Here is a 25966-nt window from a genome sequence, read left to right as displayed (position 1 = left end):
ACCAAAAAATGCCATAAATGTACTACCCAGAACCGACTCGGACCAGTCTATTTTTTTAAATCTGGACCCGGACTCGGCCGGGACACACAGACCTGATTGAACCCGATCGGCACAGATCCCACGGCTAATTGCTATTAGAAAGTTAATTTACAAGTTGTGAAAATAAAACTTTGTGTCTTACCTAATGTAAGGTTAGTAGCCTTCTCCATTTTACCTGACTGTGACTTATACAATCCATCCTCCTTGCCAAGAAAGATGGCATAATAACATCCATGTTGTTCCTCTCTTGCTGATTGAAAGAGAATGTATAATCCACTCCACTCATTATTTCAGCTTCAAAAGTCCAATTGTGGTCACGGTGGCAGATGACAAAAGTGACTTTGCAGCTTTGCAGTTTTTTTTTGTATCTTGCATAATTGGATAACTTCCACTGTTTGCCCTTCTGAACTATAACAGGGGTCAGGAACCTTTTTTTCACTAAGGAGCCAATTTTATTATTTTTGGTTGATGGATTTTTTCGAAAGAGCCATAGCACAAATGAATAATTTACTTAAACACTGTATTTATTGAAAAACTTTATCTTGCCCATAGACTACTCAAAAACAAACAAATATGCAAATATTAATTGGTAACATGTTGCAATATGAAAATGAGTACACGTGTTTGTGCGGGTCTCCATAAAAATGCTTAATTTTACTTCCCTTTTGGGCTGGGTGATATGTCAAAAACATTTGAATGATAATTGCATTTCAAATATCAATATCCGATTATATGATCAATCCCCAAGTCGGTAAATATTTTTGCTTTATTGATTTTGCTTTATAAATTAAATTAATTTATTGAAACTAAGTGATAAAAAAATCTTATATATAACCAACAACCCAAATCCAAACATTTACCATCTCCAACAGCTCCATTTGCCATCACGCAAATATCAGTATGCGGCAACAGGAGAAAATTAGAAATGTAAAGATAATTATAATAATCATAATAAATAAGCCTAAAATTCTTGTGTTCCCAAAAATGCTGCCAAATGTGTGCTTTTATCGAATGTGTTTGTTTTCCATTTTGGTCACATTTATGCTGCCTAACGTGTCTTGTATTACCTTTTGATTTACTCACTTTCGTCTTTGTTTTTTTAAATACAAAGATACCTGTATATATTACTGTACCTGCAGAGTTGCGTTCACAATGTGTAAGAGTGAACTAAACTCGCAGTTACTCACGAGATGATCGGAGATCATTTACAGTATTCTCATAGACTACATTATACTTGCAAACAGTTTTCAGTTGAATGAATCTGAGAAAAAGGAATGATAACTCTTTACGTGCACTTGTTCCATGTGACAGGGTCCCGTTGCACCTCTGAACGGTGAATCAGACACGAGCATTGATGGCTTTTCTTTTGTCTGTTCTTAAAAATATAATAGTGTGTTTCTTCAAACACGTCAGCATTTCTTGTCACGTGTCACTCCGAGACACCTTTTGTTGTTAGATGAGCAAAATTACTCGTGTATGAAATGCATTTGGAGAGGAGCTCTCGAACTGGATTGAGCCTCGTCACATTTTGTGGGTGCTATATCACACCCTGGTTGCACATAAAAAAATAACCAAACTTCATAAAATCGCTCATAGAAAATGCTCTTAACAGCTAAGATCATTATTTATTGGGAAACGAGTCCCAGAACTCTATGAATGTTCATGTGTTGGAGAAGCGCTTTCATTGCACTCAGAGCTCACTGCGCGCACATATATCAAATCAGACGCGCAACGGCGGCTTTTCTTTCGTCTGTTCTTCGAAATATAATCACGTTTCTTCAAACGCGTGTCTTTGTGTCTAATTTCTTGTTATATATCTCTCCGACAAGTCTTTCAGGTCAGCTTCCACAGTGGCTTGTACATCAGCAAAATATTTAGCATGAAAAATCTGCATTTGTCTGGAGTACATTTCAAACCTTGTCCACCAGAAGTAGGCTGTAAAATTTGGTGAGAGACCCGGCAAGCCACTTGATTTTTAACCAAGAGCCACTTGTGGCTCACGAGCCATAGGTTCCCGACCCCTGAAATATAACAACGATTGCTCATTCAGTGTCATGGCCGCTGACATTAGCATTCCTAATTTGCTGTCATCTGTGCTCTCTGAGACGTGTCTGATCATAGATCATAGATCAAAGAACAATTTCCAACCACAATATCTCAAAAATGCACAATAATGCACTTCGCTTTACGTCATCTGTCAAACACCGATATGGCGGAATAAGTCCCACCTTCTAAATAAAAGAGCCAATCATCAATTGGTAATGTCACCGCATCACTGCAGATGTTAAACAGACCTGGGACCATTTGGATGGGCTGACTGTTTAAAATATGGTGGAAAAATTCAACGAACTGATTTGCTGCATTCTAAACCATTTACACACAGTCAACCCAGGCAGTGAGGTTTTTCAATGGATGCTTTCGCAAAGGGGTTGCTAAAGCAATAAGCCACAAGAGGCAATGCATAACTGTCATTTTATCAATTAAATTGGCTGATATTCCGATGGCAAATATAAGACTGTGCCATCAGAATTTAGAGCTGTAACTATCCATTTTATAAATATGGTTTTTACTTCCCTAAAAATGTGGCTTATAAAACATCATGCATTAAGTTCTTAGTTATAGTTTGACTACAACAAAGGAAGAAAATTGACCCATTTAAGCCACTGAAGTGCTTCCTGCAGTGGCCAAGTGGGTGTGAGGGGGTGTACAATCTGAAATCTTTGAAGGATCAAGGTTCTTGATTAAGAGCTGATCTCTACCAGTTCTCACTCTTTCTTTTTTTGTCTTCTTTCTCTATTATCTTTGTCCTACACCTCCACATGGGCATCTCATTACATACAGTATAGTGTCTTAGGTCTCTGCTACAGGAAGTAATCCCTGTCTTATCCTTTGCTGGGCACCCACTTACCCTGCCACCTCTTTCAATCAGTAGATCAGCCAAAATGGATAAAGAAAGGAGGCAAAAAAGAGTTGACTAATGAGTTCAAAACATTTGCTACATTCAGGGGCCACCACTCCCTACATGCAGATCACAAAGTCCCATTTCAAGGCATGTCAATCCATTCAGCAGTCATCTTGGGAACTCTGCTGGGCAGCAATCATCCAAATATATACAGCAGGGTAAACATACAGCTCCTCTCTACTTGATTGGGGAAAGACCAAAATCTTCAAACAATTGGTCAAGATTAAGATAAAGAAAAAAAAATTCAAATCGCTCTTGAAATCTTACAACAATAGTATCATTAATTGTGCTTCTTTAGCTCAGATCATGCCAAAAATTGCTATTTTTTCAGGCCGGTCCAGCTAATGCGCATGTGTAGCAGTATGAGTTAAAGTATAATGAGCTGGCGTACATTTGACCAATGCCCGTGCGAGGCTCCGTCCTATAAATATAGCGATTAGTCCTTCTAACGCCCTCTCTTGCTCGTTGGTGACTGAAGAGGTGTTGTGCTTCCGGGTCGCTCTCTCCGTGTGTTCTGCTGCGCTAACAGGTAGGGTAGCGGCTTCGCTGTCTCTACGGGAATATCAGTTATTATCTGCTGTTATGGTTACTATGTGTTGAACGCTCAGATCTCCGGTTGAAGGGCCAATCTTGCTGTTCAGCACATTCAACGAACTGATTTGCTGCATTATCGGTGCCGTTGGCCCGCGTCAAGCTGTTTCCCTTGGGTATAAATGAATGCTGCTTGATCGGTATGTATGCCAAATGGCGTGTGACTCATTTATTTTTCTTTTATTAATTGGGGTTAATGGTAAATATTTTTGTGTAAATAACAGAAATGAGGCCAGTTTAGCTGGAGATCGGCGCCAGCCACACAGTATTGATTCGCTAACTGCTGTTTTGCCTGCACTGCTGTATGCCTGCATCGCTGTGTTGCCCGCACTGCTGTATGCCTGCATCGCTATGTTGCCCGCACTGCTGTATGCCTGCATCGCTGTTTTGCCTGCACTGCTGTATGCCTGCATCGCTATGTTGCCCGCACTGCTGTATGCCTGCATTGCTGTTTTGCCTGCACTGCTGTATGCCTGCATCGCTGTGTTGCCCGCACTGCTGTATGCCTGCATTGCTGTTTTGCCTGCACTGCTGTATGCCTGCACTGCTGTTTGCTTTACGCCTGCACCGCTGTTTGCTTCATGCGCATGCATTGAACATTGTACCAGCAACTGGAGCAGATTGCTGTGCTCTGGTCTTGCCATTATAACCACTGGGCAATTAAGGCTGCATGGCTAAAAATATGTGCCATTTGTTTCATGTGGGTCAGTGTTTTTATGATGTTTGAAGATAGCTCAAGGGGTTGGGGCTTTATATTATAATTTTGCTGATTTAAGAAGTTTTTTTTTTTTCTATTTGTTTTGATTTCAAATTAGATTAAAGTTGTATTTTTCCCTTGTTTGATTTCTTTTGTTGCTGATTATTGAATTTATATGTATCTACATATATATATATATATATTTCCTTTTTTATACTGCCTCTTTATAACCATTGCTGGTTTTGGCAGTTTATATTGTGTTTATCTCGTGATTAGTTTGTTAGTTCTTTTCATTTAAAGATTATATATTGATTTTCCTTATTCCTTTTTTTGGTGAATATTTGTTAATTGCGTGTGTGTTTCCGTTACAGTGGCTGAGAGCTGATGGTGGTGCTGGTGTCTGGGTGATAGCGTCCCCTTCTGGTGTGCTGTGTCGCCTTTCTTGTTTTCCTTTGTGTTCACTGTGGTGTGGTTGTGTGTTTACTAGGGGAACTTTCTTTGGGATTTTTCTACTGCCTTTGACTCCTTTTCTCCTCCATCGGTAAGCCTCAGCAATTATAAATTATATATATATATTTTTCTTTTTTTTTGTTTATTTCCTTTTTGTGCTCTCTTCCCCGAGAGATGATTGTGTTTTAAATGGTTTTAAATGATTGAAATAAATGGTTTTTCTTCAAAATTGAACGTCGTCTTTGGCTGAATTGTACATGTACCTGTGTGTCCTTAATTGTATCAATACCATTGCAATTAGGTAGTAAAATCATTCCCTGGGTGAAATTCCCAGGGTGGCGTAGTCTGCGTATTGTCTGTCCTCGTTTTGATCGCCACACATGCATGTTCTCAAGTTAACTGATGATGTCTGTATATAAAATGTGATATTCCCTTTTCCCCTAAGGCAGGACATCTTTTTCTCCACCCTCCATATTGGGTGTTCAGACTTCACCCATTCATTTTATAATACAAAATCAGTCTCTGGCAAAACAGTCTTTGGTTGTGTAGGGCTGGGGTTTTCAAACTGGGAGTTGATGGAAAATTTCAGAGAAAAATATTTGAGAAAACTTTTATAAAGTAAAATGTTGACAAATTTGACATTATTACCATTTCCTTCTGCTTTCTAAAGACTGGCAAAAATCATGAGATTAATAATGTTGCCCTTATCTTGCTCACTGGGGGTTGGTTATGAATCAATTGTTTTCTGTAAAGCTGCTTTGGAACCATTTTTATTTTAAAAATAAACTAAAAAGTTTTTTCTTCAAATAAATATAGTACCTCTAACATTGTTTTAATAATAGAAAACAGTGCTGTTGATTAATGCAAAGGTAATATTTTCCAGATAACATTTTAACTTTTTCTTTTGGTTTTAGTACAATAACAATATAAAAGTCAATTATTTAAGCTGGCAAACAACATGTTGTACTCATAATATCACACTATTTTCCTTGAGCAGTATATGGTTCTTATACATGATAAAATTGCCTTGATATTTTAATAAGGGGGTCCATCGCAAGGCGATCATCATATTTGGGGGTCCTTGACATCAAAAAGTTTGTGTAACCCCTTGCGTTGGGCACCAACTCCCATCTCACACACCAAGACGGAGGCATCTCAAACAAATAAATACATTGAATTAACTATTTAAAACACTATTTCTGATACTTGAAATATATTCCTAAATATTTATATATAATATACACATTTAATATAAATACTTATGTTCATATTAAATTCTAATATAACAATGTAGTAGGCCTAATTATAATGGTGTCTAATCTCAGTCACATACCTGTAGTCTGGTTACACTTGTTGCATGAATGATTGGGTCAGTGACAAATTATCCCTGAAGAGGGTTACCAATTGTCCTAATTTAGCCAAGATTGTCATGTAGTTTATCTGCAAAATCCATGAGGTGGAACCCGAGACCTGTGCACAAGGTGATAATCTGACTTGGTGTGGGCTGCTAGGCGATCGAATGTGATCAGCAACTGCTATCAGGTCCTTCAATAATGTATAACATGCGAGGAAGGACAGCCGGTAGAGTTTCTGGTACCCCCCCAAGGGTAAGATGGTGCCCTTCGAATACGGCATAATATGCATATAGGTAGCGGTGACCCTTGGATTAAATCATATCAGACCAGTCATCTGGGTATTGTAAGTCATCTTTCCTACTTCTTAGTAAGCTAATAAAATAAGTTAAACTCAAATCAATGTTTCGTGTCCATTTATTTATTTACTTGTGAATAAAGAAGTATTGTAAGTATTGCAAGAAGTATTGTAATTAGATGCATAATGAGGGATCAGATGGTTATTTTACTCAATAAAACCCAACAGAACTTGGATGCATGCCCAAAGTGGAATTTAACCATTCAGCAATTTCTTTCTTTCCACATAATTTGAACGTGAATCAATATTTTACATCCATTTATTTATTATATGGCTACTAACCACAAATAAATAAGCATGATAATGTAGTCAGCTGTTTTTTTTTATCACAAAACAAAAGTGATACAATACCCCCACCCACGCCTTCTTGTCCTGATCACCCTGCCAGGTTTATTTTGCTATAACATTCGGCTGACTGTACATTATCCACTACTTATAATTCTAATAATATAGGCTGTTTTATTCAGAAACCTTGCATTTTATTTTAACATCCATAATATTTTGTGGGGTTGCCAAAATACAATTTTACTTGGGGCATCCATTTGAAATACAGCATTTCTGGCTATATTTCTCAACCGGATAATCTAATCAATAGGTATCTCTTCAGGCATGAATACATTAGAGCTGTGGTACATATTCTGCTCGATACAGTCCTGTGTAAACATACCTCAGTGTGGAGGTTCATTTGATCACTGGCTCTGGCGTTTGTCCCTGGTGTAAGTGCTTTGACCATTATGAGTTCATATAAACCTCATTAGAGTAGAGAGATCAGGCAGAGCTGTATCGATTGGCCGTTGCCTCCACATCATTTTGTGTTCATCACAATAGAAAATTAGAGAAGAGATAATGGCTGGAAAAACTAGATTCTAGAAAACCAATTTTAATCTAAATAAAGCCAATATCGATCTGGAAAATAATTTGAGGGTTTTTCAGATAGCTTTTAATCTGCATTTGCTCACCCAAGGACCAGTGTTCTAAGTTTGTTAGTGCAATCATCATCTGTTAGTTCATTTTTAAAAATATCAATATGTTAGTGTTAGCGGCTGGCCAATGACCATGCATAGTGTCTGCTGGCTTCTCTCTTTTTGAGGCATTTAAATTGACTGTGAAATGGAAGCACTGATATTCTGAAGGCCACTTTGCCATTGCTATTGCTTTAAAGTAGATGGGCAAAACAAAAAATGGTTGTACACCATTCAGAATTGATTGAGAATGCTTTTTAAATTCCAATGTAATTCAAGTTTTCAGTATAAAATACCCATTAACAGGTCACAACATACAGGAGATTTCCAGAAACATTAGATATTATTAATTATACATTTTTAAAATGCCACCTAAAAATCTTTATCTAACCCTTTCAATGAATACCTTGGGTCTGACCCGGGATCTCATTCCACCGCTTTTACCTCTTCCATTTTTTGGAGTTATGCCCTTACCACTTTAGTATTCCTCAGTCTTTCTCTTATGTTACTTTCAACAAATAAAAATAATAACAAAATTGGCACAACAGTTATTATTTAATAAATTTTTTAATTAAATACATTTAATGAATAGTTACATAAATACATACAACATAAAATCATAACAGAAATGTTCAGACACCATCAACATTAATAATTCAATAAATAATATAAAACATTATTCTATCATATCATTCTACTTCACACATTTCAATCCTCTTTAGCCTACTTTCCTAAAGATCTTTTTTTTTTTGACAAACTCTCCTTGGGCTGAAGTTTTGTGCTTTTGTCACATAATATTTAGTATGGATAATACTGTATATGAACAGAGGCTCAGGGCTTGTTTTTCCCATCGCCTTTGTTCTCGTACATTGTATTTTTAGACTTTTTTTGCCATTGGCACGCAAGTGCCAGCTTTACAGGTCTCATTCAGAGGTTGCTCTTCAAATATCTCCTGGACATTTAGAGGCAATTTTGAAATAACATCTGGCTGCTTTTTTCAGGTCCAAAAAAAGAGGATGTATGTTCACCTAATAATAGATTGTTGCATAATCTCTGATTAGTCTCTCAAAGCATTTGCTGATGATGATGGTCAAGCAAGTGATTTTGAATTGCTTTGGTACAGGCACAATGGCGGACATTTTAAAGCATGTGGGGACCACAGACAATGAGAGGGAAATAAGGATTGGTTACATCCGCTACAGAGACGGAGAGTGAACTAACCTCTGTATCTTCTGCCACGAGCGCTCTCTCTACTAGGGCGGTGTTATTTCCCTCGAAATGAGCATAAAAAGTATTAAGCTCATCAGGGAGAGAGGCAGCAGTGTTCATGTCAGAGTTTTTATTCCCTTTGAAGTCTGTGATGATATGAATTCCATGCCAAATGCTTCTAGAGTCAGTGGTGTTGAACTGTCCTTCAATCTTGTACCTGTACTGGCGTTTGGCTGCTCTAATAGTTTGGTGGAGGGCATAACTGGTTTGTTTATGCTCCTCCACATTCCCAGAATTAAAAGCAGATGTCCGCACGTTAAGAGCTGCACGAACATCGTTATTAATCCACGGTTTCTGGCTAGGGTTGATCTGTTTTGTTTTGGTCGGCACTACATCATCTATGCACTTCCTGATGAAACACGTTACGGTATCAGCGTAGACCTCGATGTCTTCATCAGAGGTGGACTGAAACATCTCCCAGTCTAAGTGATCAAAACTAGAATCAGTGGTGGACTGAAACATCTCCCAGTCTAAGTGATCAAAACTAGAATCAGTGGTGGACTGAAACATCTCCCAGTCTAAGTGATCAAAACTAGAATCTGATTGGTACGATCAGCACTGGATCTTTCTGACAGCCTGGGAGGTGGCCACAGGACAGGGACTGGGTCAGGAGGCCTGGGCGGAGCTGTGGAAGGCTGAGCTGTGGAAAGCTCTGGTGGCGGAGCCGTGGAAGACGGGGCCTTGGAAGGCTCAGGTGGCGGAGCCATGGAAGGCTCTGGAGACAGAGCCGCAGAAGGTGAACCATAGCATGTTTAAAACTAGCAGGAACATTTCCATTTGCTAGATAACTGTTACAGCTGTTACAGCCGGGGTCAAGGTTACAAACACTTCCTTGAAAAGTCGAGTTGCGACGACATCGGACTCACAGCTGAAGTATTTAGCCTTGGAAACAATATCAGCTAGCTGAGCAGAGGTAACTGGTTGAAAACAAGTTAGTGAATCTGTTGGAGAACAAATCAAGGGGGGATCAATTGTTATTGGCTTACTGGAAGCCTTGATCTCCAAGACTTTATTATTTAGCTCTGAATCAATTGTCTTAAACAGCATTCTCAGTCGGTTAGCATTTTCAGTGATGAGTTTGGAGAGGAATTTAGACTTAGTCTCTTTTACTGATTTTTGGTAACTAGTTAAGCACGCAGTTAAACATACGATACTTGGAGTTTGTCTCTTTTCCACTTTCGCTAAGAGAGTGGGTGTTATTATTTAACCAAGGCTGGGCAGTGCCCTTACTCTTAGCTTTCCTGGGCTTAAGGGAAGCAACAAAGTCTACAGAACTGGAGCAGGATTTAGTAAAACACTCCACCATCTCTTCGGTGTTCAATTTGTCAAAGAAGACAGCATCTGAGAAGTTAGCTTGATAGTACTTTGAAAATAAACTGGTAGTGCAAGGTTGAATGAAACGAGAAACACAGTCAGATTCAAACACAATTGGCAAATGTTCTGAAACAGCAGCATCAATCACTCTCAGATTTGTTACGGGAAAACCATGTGACAACACCAGGTCCAATATGTGCCACAAATTATGAGTAGGGCTAAAAACAAATTGTGACAGATTTAAAGATTAAAAGAGGCATAAAAACTCTTTCACCAAAGGTTTAGATGGACATTCCCTAATACTTTGGGATCTACATAAAATAAACTGTGAAAGTTCAGAGTGCATCTGGACTGATCTGTGTAATTCTTCCTCCATAAGGAGTGAGCTGCTGCTCTCACACGATATCGTTATAGCTTAATGTGATTTCATGTTACGTTAAATGAGATCAAATGACTATTCAACAAGAAAATTTTTCTCATCAATTTTGTATTTTCGACGATGTCGATAATGTCGACTAAACGTTTCAGCCCTAATGCAAATGATAATATGCTTTTCAACTCACCTGCTTTATTTGCTTGAATAAATCCGTGTGTCTGTCTTTATTAAGTTTGACGTGTTTCCTCCTTTCATCATAAAATTGCGAAAGCAGCGTTTACAAACAGGTTTTTGCTGATCTGTGACGTTTCCCTTTACATCAGCCTCAAATGGAGTGGTGGTGTAGTGGTCTAAGCACATAACTAGTAATCTGGTAATCAGAAGGACGCTGGTTCGAGCCCCACAGCCACCACCATTGTGTCCTTGAGCAAGGCACTTAACTCCAGGTTGCTCCAGGGGGATTGTCCCTGTAATAAGGGCTCTGTAAGTCGCTTTGGATAAAAGTGTCTGCCAAATGCATAAATGTAAATAATTTCCAAACCTGGCTTTTTCCACTTTTCATTTAGACATGATTCAGTTGAGACTCCGCAGCAGCTTTGCTTGCCGCAATCTTTTGCTTGTTGTGAGCGTTCGAAAGTTCCCGCCTCTGCATGGGTACGGTAGACCCAGTACTCGGTACCCCGGTACCTTCAGAAATTCTGGTATCGTAAATAATTTTTGGTTTGAGTACTTACTTGGTACCGGGGTACTGGTATTTTTGACAACACTAGTCCTGCCCCAAGCTTAAGCCAAAAATGTACATAAAATTGAGATAGAAGTAAGTATTTCAACATGAAAAAATTGCACATTTCACATTGATCTAAAGAGAAGGATTTGGCAAGCTACATCCCAACACACTACAACATTGATGCAGGCAGGGGATGGTGGTAGGAAAAAGGTGAATAAAAAAGTGAGACAGAGAGTTTGAGCTGATATGATCCATCAAATGTGATCTAGATTAGCAGGAGCTCTCTTTTATGAGAAACAGCATAAACATACTCAATTATTCAGCAACTTTTCTTTGATCGGAGCCAATACCCTTGTTGTGCTCTACTGTTGTACTGATTGAGTGGTGAGCTGCCTCATAACCCCCTCTAGATGCCCACCAGATAAAAGAAAATGTATGTGATGCTGATGCTTTGCTCTGCTGAGATATGAAGCTAAAGTTTTGTGGGTTATATCTAGGGCATTGCTTTGCGATTGCTGTAGTGTTCTAAATAATTGTTTGCGAATTGCTTTACAATGCCAATGACTGCTCATATTTTCTCTTATCGAAACTTTCCTCCCGAAGCAGCCCATTGTATGAGACCGCCTCCGCATGCTGACAACTTCGGTGCTGTATACATGTAAAAGAGCTCCTTACGACTTCTCATATGTTCTCTTATCTAAACATTCCTCCCGCAGCGGTCCAGCATGCAAGCTGCCTACACGAACAGGTGCTGCCCTGACTTCATACCACACAAGCTCTATTACAGCTTTAAGTGAGAGAAACAAAGTTTAACTATTTAATTACACCACCATTTCAACCACCTCAGCATTTGAATCTGGTTCTACTGCACAGGTGAGTCATGTCAGCCTCATTAACTCGCCGCGCAGCTAATTTAGGGCATGCTCTATTCATTGATTGTGTTCTGAGTCAGTGACAATGCTCCATCCAAGTGCCGCAACTGTGGCTTCATTCTGACCATGCGACAAATCCCACTACACTGCAAACAGTGCTAATGATTTGTTCATGCAGTGCTACCATGGTGTCTTTAGAGAAGTCTAAATTCTCTCTCAACAGTCCATGGGCTCTCTCGTTCCAATCACAGCAAGGGCTCTCCCATTCGAATGCAGAGAGAGTCACCATGTCCAGGCCATGGGCTCTCCCATTTGTATCGCTGTGAGGTCTATTCCGTTCGAACACGAGATGACCCCCATTCAAATTGCCATGCAAATCTTACGCTTGTAGGATGCAGGATACGCAACAGAGTAAATCATTACGAGAATCAGACCAATACAAAGAGGACATTCGATTTACATTTTCAATCTGCCCACTCCCATCCAGCCCTTTCAATCACCAGCACACTATCTCCATAACAGAGGATCCTAATCAAAAAAACCTCTAAATCCACTTTGTGTAGACAAAGACAGCACGTCTTTCAAATCATGCATCTAAGCATCCATGACCCTGTAACCTGCATTTTTCCACTCATACTAAACAAACCATTACTCACCTAGTGATCGACAAAATCGTGTCATTTCAGGTCTTCCCTAAACATTTCACCATAAGCCTGCAACTCTGAACCTATCAATTTAATTCAAACATAACCTCCCCTGGAGGGAGACTTAAGGTCAATCTGGAAGGCTAGGATTTATGCCTCTGTCTGGGACGACCCTGCCCTACCGCGGGGTGTCCCCCAAGTCCCTCCAGCACATTTCCCTGCGGCCGATATCGCCACTGTCCCTTCAGTGCTTCAACCTGCATTCACTCTCCAATATCCTGCTATCCTAGACCTCCCAGTTTCTTTTCCCCCAATGTGGACCCTAGCGCAAGGCTGCCTCAGCTAGCGGCCCTGCTCGATTCAATCTTCTTTGACACATCTGCCCATATCACACCAGAAAGCAATCCCCTTCGCCCAGGACAGCAAGCCATACACGTTTACACTATTCTCAAAGCAGGGTTACATTAGCTTGCTAACTACTGAAATTGAGTTTTATAATCTAGGTTCGGGAGGAGCAAGCATTTAATCTGACCAATCACATTGTCAGAGTAAGCGTATATAAACAGCTGCTTACCTCTTTGTGGCGTTGAGTCTTCCCTCCACCTCCCCTTCTCCTCCAATCTTCAAAGTTCGGGGGTATTCGAGCTCAGGTCAAGCCTCGAGCCTCAAGTCCTTCACCCAGGACAGTGAGCCACACAGATTTACACTATCCTCAAAGCAGGTTACATTAACATGTGAACTACTGAATGACTATTGTTTGTCAATAACTTGAAATAAGCTTCCGTCGTCTTGTTTCAAACCCCATTTACTTTCTTCCATGTTACACACAAGTTATTTTGCCTTTAAAATCATGGTTAGGTTGAGGGTTTGTGTAAAGATTAGTTGTGGGTTAGGGGTTAAATTTAGGTAAAATCTTGAAATTCATACATTTTGGAGCCAACTCATACAATTTCACCATCTCATACCATTATTACAACTTGTCATGAGACCGGGTTGGATATTGTAGTCCCTAGAACTGCCTCAGGTCCCTCCTTCAATCTAAGTCTAAGTGACTGTTTTTTTTTTCTAACCTATAAACTATGAACAATAATCTATGTCCTTAGCACAAACAGAGTGGGAGAATTTAAATGCCGAAGTGTAATATATTTGCATTTAAAGTTTTGACAAACCCCAAATTCTAAACATAGACAATGAAAATTGTGTTGCTTGACTCAGTCCTAAATTATTATTTCATGATAAATGGAAAATACATTTAGGCATCAGAGAAACATCTAGCTTTCTCTTGATCTCCCTCTCATTTTATCACTCTCATTTCAAATGCAGATTTCCTCAGCAGTGAGCTAAAAGTTGTGAGTCAAGAGCCCCTCTAACTATCAGAGACCTGCTGCATTCTCATGGGCTTGATTAACATGATAGAGTAGTTGTTCCGTCAACACTACACAGCACACAAATCCTCAAGAGTCCTCTCAACATCATCCAGATGATGAGCATCAGAGAGTCCGAAAGTGTCAAATAGAGAAAGAGGGGAGAGAAAAGAGACTGTTCATTTAACCACAAGACAGGGAGCTCACCCACCTTCACTCTTTGATTATGTTTTAATCAGTACCAGATATGTGATAATCTCCTCTTCTTTCTACAAGTAGCCTTCCTCCTCTCCAAATCCTTTGAGCTTCATCAATTGGAGGTCTTACCCTTGATGGAGAAATGGTGAAGAGGAAACTATACATATTAGTCTCTCTGTTTAAAATCATCCATTTGGCCTTCATTGTACAGTATGAGCAAAAATACTCCAAGGCCTCATTTCTTATTTTTTCTGTCTCCAGATTACATTCTTGAGAAACCAAATTTAATATCAAGTCAGGGAGTCTGAGATTACTATCTTCAGAATGTTTGCACCTTTGCACTCAAAATGGGTTGCTTTAATTAGCCTTATCTGATGTAATTTCCTGTTGCCAGGAGTCATTTGAGATAACCAAGACTTTTATAATTAAAATGTGATCTTGCAGTAAAATATGGTATTGTTTCAAGTGATATTGCCAAAATCAAGTTTGTCTCAATGCCAACTGATATGTCTGCAGTCTGCCTGCATACAGTACTGTTTAAGTTGAAGTATTTTCTATCTGTCTGTGATTTAGTGGTTGAGACAGTGCATGCCTGAGGACTAGAGCAACTGCATTTTCATTTACTACTTATGAGTTCTTTTCTCAGTGTCACTTTGGCTGGTGTTCCAACAATATAATGGATTTGGACAGAAATGGTAATGTTTTTCCCGGCGTCAGCTCTGACTTTGAAGGGGGAGGATATACCTCTGTCTGCAAGGTTATGGAGAGAAAGCTTTAGGCAGAACTGATTTCCCGGTGTTCTGGCAGGAGTCACCAAATTGTACTTCACATGATCCCTGGAAAACTCAAGACAGCTTCTTCATGGTTGGTATGATGAGCTGCTGGAAGTCCCCTCAGGGATTCAGAAAGGTTGACTAATACAGGCATGCAATATTAACATGCTCACTCATTTTCATGCAACTGTTACATCACATTTGCTCACATATGCCCAAAGTAAGGGTGCAAGTGGTCCAAAATACAGTATTTCAGATGAAACATTGCACACATTTGCAGTGGGTGGAACACGTACATTTGGTGAGAGGAAGGCTGATGGAAACATTTGTAAAGCTCTTGCCTCACTTTAGCACCGATGCTAGAACTTAAAGCTCCAAAAGTGCAGTGAGCTGGCGTGGGCTAATATTTGTATATAAGTGGGAATGAGAGGGTGGGAAAAAACAGCTTAAGGAGGTTGTGAGTGTAACTAAACAAGTAAAAGTCGTGCAAAAACTTTTGAGTAGGCTGTCAAACTTAAGTGAAACACTTTTTGCTTGGAGCTCCCCTCTCAGGGGAGTCTGTGATGTGCTGTGCCAGTTGACATCCCATCATTTATTGTCTGTGATATTTCATTCAGGTAAATTAAGGTGAGCTTGAGGGCAAACATGTCTTTGTTTGGGTGAGGTGGTTTACAAGTCTGGAACTTTGGTTTTGTGAAGTTTTTGGAAAATATGGAGGAGCAGCTGTTGTTTGAGTTGAGGCACCTGTCTAGGTTGCTTAAATTTGTGAATCTGGATTGGGCAGTCTATGAGGAGCTGTGTGGCTGTTCGGGGTCAGTCAGGACTATATTATTCATGCAGTTAAATGAATTACTCTTAATGAGTTTACACTGCACAAGAAGATGAATTGCATGGCCCTCCATGTTTGACCAACTATGGGGTTTATAAAAAAGGTTATTCCACCAGGTGGTGGATTCCAAGGCCTTGGCAGGAGAACTTCTACCCAGAGTCCCTGTAAGTAAATATGACCCTATGAATACACTAATGCCAAATGGTTACTAATCCTTCTTCCTAAATCCTCTATTAGCCGACCTTATGCAGGTGGCCGTGGATAGCAGCAGAACCTGGGTGAGCTTCCTACACCTGTGTTTAATGTCACAACTCAGTACAGATTGGCTATATTTGTATGGGTCAACGCTTCAAACATAGCCTCACAAACACTGGATGCTGTAATCCAGTAACCAGGCCAAAGCTTTTGCAAATTCCTTTGAAATGTAAATTATTATTTTAATTTTTTTCAAGACTCCATTAAACAAACGGTTTAACTCAATCAGTTAAAATGCCCGCATTCTCACACCATAATATGTGTAGGGTATTACATATATAATTTAGAGATGTCAGTTATGTAGGGTATTTAGGAAATGCGATATTTAGGAGGGAATTTAGGGTCTAAAAATATGTGAGTTATGCACTAGTATAAACTGTCCTTGTTGTACCTTTATTAGGTAATGAAATGTATAATGGAATTAGTCGTGTTTAACAACCATTATAAATTAGATAAATGACAAATAATTTGATTATTTGTCTTGAATAGATTCTCCACCATTGAAATCGTAATGCAACGTCTAGTTGTATCAGCTCACAATTTATACTGTATGGAATTAGCTTTAATAAGCGAATTATGATTAATTCAATTATTGGAGTGAGATTGTTTATTAACCAAAGAGATTACATACCTGTATTAAAATATACCACAGTCAAATCATCTTTGAACACAGACCAACTTTATTACTATTCTAAACATAAATCTAATCTAACACATATATACATGAGACAGGTTGGTGAAAAGTGACAGAAAGTGAAATAAATAGTGAAGATTAACTTTACGGAGTCTGTTGACAATACCTTAAGAACCATTTCATCCTTCTTTGAGTCTACATCAATATGCTATCGGATTACCCACGTTATTTGATATATATATATATATATATATATATATATATATATATATATATATATATATATATATATGAGATATATGTTGTTTCAGTTCTTCTGCATATATAATCTTACACCTTCGTAGAAAGATATTCCATGAGGCTCAAGCCCTCGAACGAGGGTGGCCGTTGTTTAATGGTTATCTTTGCCAAGGTGAACAGCATACATAAAGCCATACAATAATGACAATGTTGTTGTGCAATACCCTGATGTTGTGTGAGATTTCCAGCGAGGGCGGCTGGCTTGTGCATTACCTATGCAAAGGAACCATGCTTGAGATTATGGAAGCCCTGGTGAGGAGGGTAGATATAGTTATGTGCTATCCTTGCAAACAGTGGGCGTGCTTGAATTGAATCGTTGTGTAGGGAAGGATGTGCTGGGAGAGAGCCACCAACCACCACCAGATTAGATCTTGTTTGATGATTATGGTTAGGTCGACTATATTTCAGGTAGGATTAGGAAGACCAGTAGCCAAGCATCTTGACTGTGGATTCCAGAATACCTCTGTGGCAGGGCGGAGGGTGGGGCCGGGTCATGATCCTACACACCCGGTCCCGTATTAGGCTAATCAAGCCTCCGTGAGGGATAAAGATCGACTGCAGAGGATCGTGCGAGAGAGAGAGATAGTTTACGGACATGTCCGTCATGTGTGTTTGTGTCCTTTGTTTCAGTTTATTATAAAAATATTATTTATGTTGAAAAGCCAGTTCTCGCCTCCTCCTTTCCATTGATCACTTCACACTGGTGCCGGAAACCCGGGAAGGAGGAGGGATACGCCGTAGTAGAGTTCTCGCCATTACCGTCCACCCCAACGGAGCAGCCGCGGCCATCTGCCGGGGGACGAGGAGCCCAGCTGCCTGAAAGAGGACGATGGCCACCGACCGCAAGGGGAGAAGGGGCTCCTAAACAGACCACCTGGAGCAGTCAGGGCTGCTGCCAGGGGCGGAGGAATTCTCTACCAGCTGCTGAAATGCGGTGGGGTATGAGACCGCTGACCGCGAGCAGGGAGGGGCTCTCTACCGGCCGCCTGGAGCGGGAGAACCGCTGCCAGGGGCGGGGAGATCCCTTCTGTTCCCCGAGAACGAGGCGGGGCGTTCCGTCCGCCAGGTGCTGGAGGTCTGCCTCTGATCCGTCCGGAGAGGCGCGGCTGTCGTCCGATAGAGGGTGGAGGAGTGGCCGAGGAACAAGCTATGGCGTATCAGAGAACTGGCGGGTAAGAGTTTGGTCAAACCTTTGGGGAGTCCAAAACATTGACGGAATGAACTTTCGACAAAGAACCAAGCAACACAAAGAACGCAACGCAAGGAAACACAATGACACGCAAACACATCTGATATGAAGGAGAGGTTGTCTACAGAATGAGCTAGTGTGGAGGCAGTTAACGAAGGAGCGGCCTTGAGGAATGATGCGCATGGCAAAGTTGTGGCCTAATAAGGACAGGAGATCGCATTATGACACCCAAACTGACCAGAGAACGATGTGCAAATATATCTGATCCTGTCGAGTTTCTTTAGGCAGGGAAGCTTGTGTGTTTAGAGAATAGAGCATGATGCCTAGAATAGTTTCACACCGGACTGCTTTATGAATGAGTGTCAATATAAATCAGGATCTTCAAAAATTTAGATTCTCAAGCATGGATCATTACCAACTGTTCAGGTTCCAGAATCGCGCATTATATTTTGTGAATGTTTGCAAATAGCTTTTCCGAATGTGCTTGATAGCTGATTCCACGGCTAATGCATCTTAAGTTACCATTGTTTCTGATTGTATTCACAGAGACTATATATATATTCATACAGATATGGCTGAACTCCGGTATTTACGCTGTCAGTCATATTGGTTCTGATTTGTTTTTGCTGTAATATCTGAAGCGTGAGCTGTAAAGGCACAGCCCTCTTCCGGAAAGGGGTTGGGGAGCAGCAGCTCATTTGCATTTAAAGAGAAATGCACGAAATCAGCGTGTTTTTGATTCCACCCAAAGAGGCATTTACAAAATGGTATAATAAATAATACATGGGATATTTTGAGCTGGCTTACATGTGATTGGCTGGGAATTAACAGCTAATGGTGCAATGATGTACAGCTGCTAGTCTTCCCGCTAGAACTACGCTGTGCTTCCATTGAAAGGAACAATTTGTTTTACATTTTATTCCTCTTTAACAATTATTTACAAGCTTTTGATTTTTTATTTTGTTTGTATTGATGGTCTTGACAAAGTTAAAATATTTAGTTCTGGTACCAAATCTATGATGTATTTATAATGTATCTTTACCTGTCCCAAAATCATTGGACTAACAATTGACCAAAAATATTATTGAAATCTTTTTCTCATGAGATGTATACAATGTTTTGTCCAATAAAATGTATATAAGTCTCTCCTCCTTATACTGCTTGTCACTGACTAGCAATAGAAACTAGCATATCATAGTTTTGCAAAAAAATAAATTACACATTCACATAAAAACATTGTTTTTAGCGCTACGCACACAAGAAACTTTAAACGACCTTTCTCTAAGTGCTCATGAACGTGCAACGGACATTAAGAGTTTCCATAGAACATTTTTTACATTTTGGATTGTTTATCACCAAAGCCAAAATCATTTACCTTAGAATATAACTACAGTTAATCTCTATCAACTCCAATTGTATTGAAAAGACAGACCATAATATTAATAAAAAAATTTCCTTTTGTGTTACACTTATGTTGTACAATGAGGCACATTAAAGTTGCTAACAGTCCACACACAACTAGCACAAGGCTAGCACACAATTTGCACAAATAAGTAATTGGTTGTTGTAGGATTATCCACAAACAAAGCCATCAAATGAACACAACATCACATTCCACAGATCAGAGAGATCCCCCACGAGCCATTGGAGAGTCATAAATACAAATCTATGGCACCTACATTGCTGAAGTGGACAGACTCTCCCATGCCTGCTTAATTTCAAACTAGGGTTTGTAATGACAGAACTGACCAATAAAAAATATCCTTCTTTGTTCCACAAACTTAAACCCTCAGCATGACCTTCTGAAATTTCTTTGAAAGGTTTCCTTGTGAGATCCTCATCCCAGTCCCAGTACTTGTGATTTAACCCTATAAAATACACACCACACCTAGCCTTGTTACATCATTCTGAAAATGACTCTATGACTTGTGATCGCTTGTATAACTGACAAATTAATGATTATAGCCAATGTACTTTTCGATGTACCTACTGTCAAGTGTAATTACTTATAACTGACAAATCGATGATTTTAATCTTTAATCAGGTATGATTCCTCTCATTCAACTAAGAATGGGAACTATTCAACTTGATATAATACCTCGACAATCAGGTTTCTCATAACGCGTAATGTATTATCCATGTTGTAAACCAACCAATTAACCAGTATGATTTGTAACCAGGGATTTCCATGTTTTGTTACTTACACTATAATATTCATGAAAGAATGTCATATTTAGTATGTAAATGCTTGCTTGTTTACGTACAGAATGCTGATGACAACAAATACCATGTCAAGATATAAAAGTTCATGATTAAGCATGCACTATTTTTGAGCGGGAGTTTGACCACTTCTGATTGGTTCTCATTGAGTCCAAAACATTGACGGAATGAACTTTCGACAAAGAACCAAGCAACACAAAGAACGCAATGCAAGGAAACGCAATGACACGCAAACACATCTCCAGACTTTTTCTCAAAGTGCTGGTGTATTAATTAATCATTTGGTTAATCCGATTGCAAATCGGTTTAGACTAAAGTAGGTTCTTAAGGCATTGTCAACAGACTCCATAAAGTTCATTTTCTCTGTATTGATCATTTACTTCACTTTCTGTCACTACTCACCAACCTGTTTCATTTTGTATGTGTTAGATTAGTTTTATGTTTAGAATAGCAATATAGTTTGTCTGTATTCAAAGGTAATTTGACTGCAGTATATTTTGATAAATAATCTCATCCCTGTTTTAAAAGATTTCGCTTTAAAGTTGTACCTAAATATGTGTACTATTATTTTCAATAAACCATGAGAATAATAACCCTAACCCTAACTCCAATAAGTGAATTAATCATAATTTCCTTATTAAAGCTAATTCCTTACAATAGCATTTGTCAGCGGCTACAACTAGACGTTGTATAATGGTTTTAATGGTGGAGAATTTTATTCAGAAAAATAATCTAGTTATTTGTCATTTATCTCAATTATAATGGTTGTCAAACGAGACCAAAAAAATAGGAGGGTTAAATCATTTTGCATATACAGTATCTGCTAAAATTTGTTTTCTCAATTTAAAGAGTGCACTAGCATACTGAAGACCTAAAGTTCACAGAAATGAAAACAGACTTCTAACATTAAGTGCACGACACCTGCTTCCTCCATACTTGTGCTTACACCCAAACACTCTCCCTCCACCATATGTGATGGAACTCTGAGCTCTGAGCCTGAGCCCCATTTGTCATTACACTGACTGCTGCATTATGGAGCGTGTCTCTATAGCAGGTGGAGCACAGGGTTGTTAAAGGTACACTCAGTGATTGCTGAGAAACACTGTTGATATTCAAACTCACCTGCCAAAACAAACACAGCCCTCCCTTCAGTGCTCCTTTGGAAGCTCTGCCCCCAAATTCATGCATGCAAATTAATTCCTTTTACCTCTCAGAGGTCTCTCCACCACTGAAAAGCTTCGCCGATGTTGATGCGGCTCCTAGCCCTAGACTTCTCAAATCCTTCTTTTTTAGTTTATATTCATCAGACCTTTGTTTATCAGCCATTTGTCCTCCTTGGAGTTTAGAAAGTTTGCATCAGCCAGATTTGATATTGCTCTTCTAATGAATTTCCCTCTCGCTCTGCCCCCACTCCCCATCCTGTGCACGTTCAGGAACCACCCCTGTTGCTGATTGGCTGGAGTAGTGTTGTGTGGATCGGTCCAATCCACTTTCTTTTTGTCCCATTTACAGAGCCAGGGCTGTGTTCAAATTTTAGGTATTTTTCCAGCCCACCCACAGAACAGACAGCTTGCAGACTGTGAGGAGATATTTGCAGAATTTCACAAAAAGTGCATTGGATTAGAATTACTGAGTGCACATTTAAGTATGCATACATCAAACAAGTGGAGCATCTCCTAATGCTGCTCTCATAACAAGAACCCCATGCACATCTTGTCTTATAGCGAGATGGTTTACAATGTGGTGAGAGGGAATTCCTCTCGCGTTTCCTTTTCACACCTCCACAGGTTCAGAAAGCTGTGACAACATTGTCTTTGATAATAAATGTCAATAAATGTCAAATATGATGATCTGCCTATGCTTTAATTCATTTTCAGATTCTTGCTTATATGGCGTGTTCAGAAGGCTGTTCCATTTTTGGATTCTGGATATTATTAGGCCTCCATGCAGGAGTATAACTTAAATTATAATTTAAAAGAATAGATTTCCTAAAAAATGTATTTCTGTCATCAAAGACTACCATCATGACAAAATTAACACATAGGAAATTAAAATGTTGCTACTGAATGTTCTGGTTTTCTGAAATTGACCCCATTCAGCCGAATTAATGAGAAGCTACCTCCACGATCAGACACTTCAATTAAAAAGTGTTTTTATTTTTCTGTGGTGTAACTGATAGCATGTTGTGTGAGTAGCCTTAGAGACTTGGGTTCTGGTCCAATGGAAACCAGGAAGTAATCATGTTCACATTAACACTGGTGGGCATAATGTGGAGTTTGCATTTTCACTCCACTGATGTTTAGTCACTGACTGTTTACGGTTGGGTTTGGGTTAGGGGGTAGAATTAATAAAATGTGCATTTCTGTTGACAGTATTACATCATCTACAACTAAAAATACAACTTGCATTTGGCACCACTCTCTGTGTAACTGGACCTCACACATGCTCATACGTACAACAACACTTCCAGCTTCGGTCATTGGGGGCAGTGATTCTAATTTTGTTAAACCCATACCGATTTCAGGATCAGAATTTTTGACGTACTGTTGCCCAATTCACAGTTTGATCGGGTTGGTTGCGATGCCATCTGTCACGATTCACGACAACTAGGGCTGCATGACAAAAACAAAAAGTCATATTGCAGTTATTTAGACAAATATTGTATTTGCGATTTGAACTAAAATATGATAAACAAAACACTACTGAGTGATTCCTTTTAAACAAAATTTGGTAATGTTTTGCCCATGGTCCTCTGCCAATAAAAAGACACAAACCCTATTCGAATGGCAATTATTTAACATGGGGATGTGAGGTAATTCCAGCATTTACAGGGGGTAGTCAGTGATTTTATTGCCATCCAAATCAGAAATGTCAGTGTTTTTCGCCCACCTCCCGTGAGAAAATTCCCAGAGGAATTACCTACCGTGTGGAAATGTAATTACTGTCTGAATCCACTTCTCTGAGTTTATAATCCTAAAGTGGTTTTGGAAATCCTTTTTGACCACTGCTAAGTGTCGTACGTTTGCGCTGCGCATGGTAAAAGCCCTGGCGGTAACGGAAAGTTGTGAAAATTGGAGGATTGTGTAACAGAATTTTTTTTTCATAATTCACAATAATAAAATTATGTTGCCACTCCACCAGAGTGAATAGGAACTTTTGAGTAGAAGGGAAAGAAAAAACGAGCGCCAGATCACGTAAACATTTGAAATGGTCCATTATTATGACAGCAATGTAATAAAATTTTAATATTTAACATTTTAATATAGAAACATCTACTATATACCTTTATACATAGGGTTTGCATGACTACACGTTTATATAGGTTGACTAGTCCCAGAAAAGTTGCAAGGTCAATATTTTATTCCATTGATTTCCACCACCACATTTTAAACACTGACAGATAATTCCAAATTATGGCCATCATTTTGATAGATAAAATATATATACAAAATATAGCTCCTAAAATTTCATTTTAACTATCTTTACTGTCCTTGATATTTGTGGCTATTATCTCTCCTTGCGTGCGCTTAGGAGAGAGCGCACAACTGAAGAGATGTGGGTAACGAATTTGGCTTGTGTTGATAAACAGTCGTGTCCCTACAGTTTCTTGATTTGTTTAATTGCTCTTCGCAAGGATTTTGGCTTGTGCCGTATATGAAAATGTACACTGTAAATGTCAGCAGCGCTTCGAAGCATGGTTCCATCATGCTTTAATATTTTAATTTTCTCTTTAGCGTAATTCCAAAGGACACAGTTTGTGGATTGATGAATTTTCCATATAACAAGCGCAACTTTAGGCTAATCATGTGATCAACAAATCACATAAAAATCATGTGATCCAAATGCATGAGTTTTATCAAAGCGGAGCCATGAAAATGTACTTTTACAGACGTTACACTGAGTAACAATAACTGTCCGAATAGGGCTTTGGGCTATTCTTTGAGAGCTCACGTGCTCTTTAAAAAAAATAACCAAACTCAGAACTTTTTACTTCTGTCAGAAACAAATAAATAAGTAAATAAATAATTAAACAGTGAAAATAAAATGATGCAACCTGCATACAAAACACCCAAGGCGAGGCAGTGTATGGTCGTGAACACACACTGTTCACATTGTCAAAATGTTCCCTGCCTCATTTGCCATCTTCATTGCTATGCTCATGTAAACTCTTGCTCAAGTGTGTTTTCAAGAGCCAAGCACACACCTTACTAGCTGCATGCAATGGGAGAGAAAGACCGCCCCAGCTGCCACTCATCTGACAGCTCAGTAAGACAGCGGCGGGGATGAGGAGAAATGGGGTTGCGGATAACGGTGTGGAAAGTGAATGTGCATTATTGATTTAAACGTGGTCACGTGCTCTCGTTCGCAGCTGGACAGGGCACGATAAAGAGCACAGCGGGTACACATAAATATTGTTTGGCTGGTTTCAAATTCTCTTCTCATTATAATGCACCTGAGAACATCTTGGCTCTATGCCAGCGTGGGAAAAGATCCATGCATTATACCCCTACTATGATTTGATGAAGTGCTACTGAAGCGCTGCCTTAAACGTTTTGAAAACTTAGGAAAATAAGGGTCTTGTGTCCTGGATGGAATATTTAAAAAAAGAAAACTTGCACAGTGTGGTACTGCCTGGCCTGTTTACTGCAGTATAAAGTTCAAGGTCTTTTTCTGTGCACTGTAGATGCCGATTTTAAAGGGTGTTTCATTATTGAAGCTGACCTTTTGTGTTGTGCCAGACTGGACTCACTGTAGGCTCATTATGTTACTTTTACATTCATTATTTCAAGCTGGCAACAGTGGCTACAAGTGTTCATTAAGAAATGTGAAGTTCAAATCAAAAGATGCAGCACAGGAACCATCGATAGACCTGCCAGCAGTTTGTCTTTGCATCTGTGGCTGTCACTGGCCTGGAGTGATGGCATGGTGAGTTTATCGGTAGACTCAATCTTGGAATCAGCCCTTCTATGGGATTATCAGCTGTCTTCAGTCAAACCTTCCCACCAGCTGGCCTCACAGGTGCCCAGGAAATCAACCAGGAGTGCGGAGACATACTTTCACAGCCTACTTTTCCTTCTTTAAATAACAGCGGTGTCACCTCCACATGTTGTTATGATCGCCGATGGCCTGGGTTGTCTGGAGGGCAGCTGGAAACTGCTTAAAAGAAATGTCCTTTTTTCAAATATCTGGCAGGAGTCCAGGATGTCTGTTGAAACCAAGACTCTGTCAGCCCCTCCTGACTGGCTCTAAATGGACTTTTCCGGAACTGAATGTGATGACACTGAATATAGCCTTTGTTCTAACGTAAATGATCCCATATATTAAAAATAACATGCCATGTGTGATGTTAATTAAACTTTAGTATTCATAAAATTAGCTCAGGTAACACAAGTCCTTTCATAACATAATACTTAGCTGCCCCTGAAACGGTTAGTTGATGTTATCGACAACGTCGAAAAAAATTCCATTGTCGAATAGTCGTTTGATCTCATTTAATGTAACATGAGATCATATGAAACTCTATTGATGATGCGCAAGAGCAGCACTGTAGTTCGTGCCTGACTGAGGAGAGGAAGAATTACACAGCTCAC

The 25966-nt window shown here is 39.4% G+C and overlaps 1 pseudogene; it reads left to right on the top strand.

Moving 5' to 3' along the window:
• Window positions 1-25966, top strand: part of LOC127622806 (trehalase-like) — a 44690-nt pseudogene that overhangs the window by 10724 nt on the left and 8000 nt on the right.

The sequence above is a fragment of the Xyrauchen texanus genome, chromosome 29 (genome assembly GCF_025860055.1).
Source record: "Xyrauchen texanus isolate HMW12.3.18 chromosome 29, RBS_HiC_50CHRs, whole genome shotgun sequence".
NCBI lineage: Eukaryota > Metazoa > Chordata > Actinopteri > Cypriniformes > Catostomidae > Xyrauchen > Xyrauchen texanus.
This window is presented reverse-complemented; position numbering and strand designations above follow the sequence as displayed.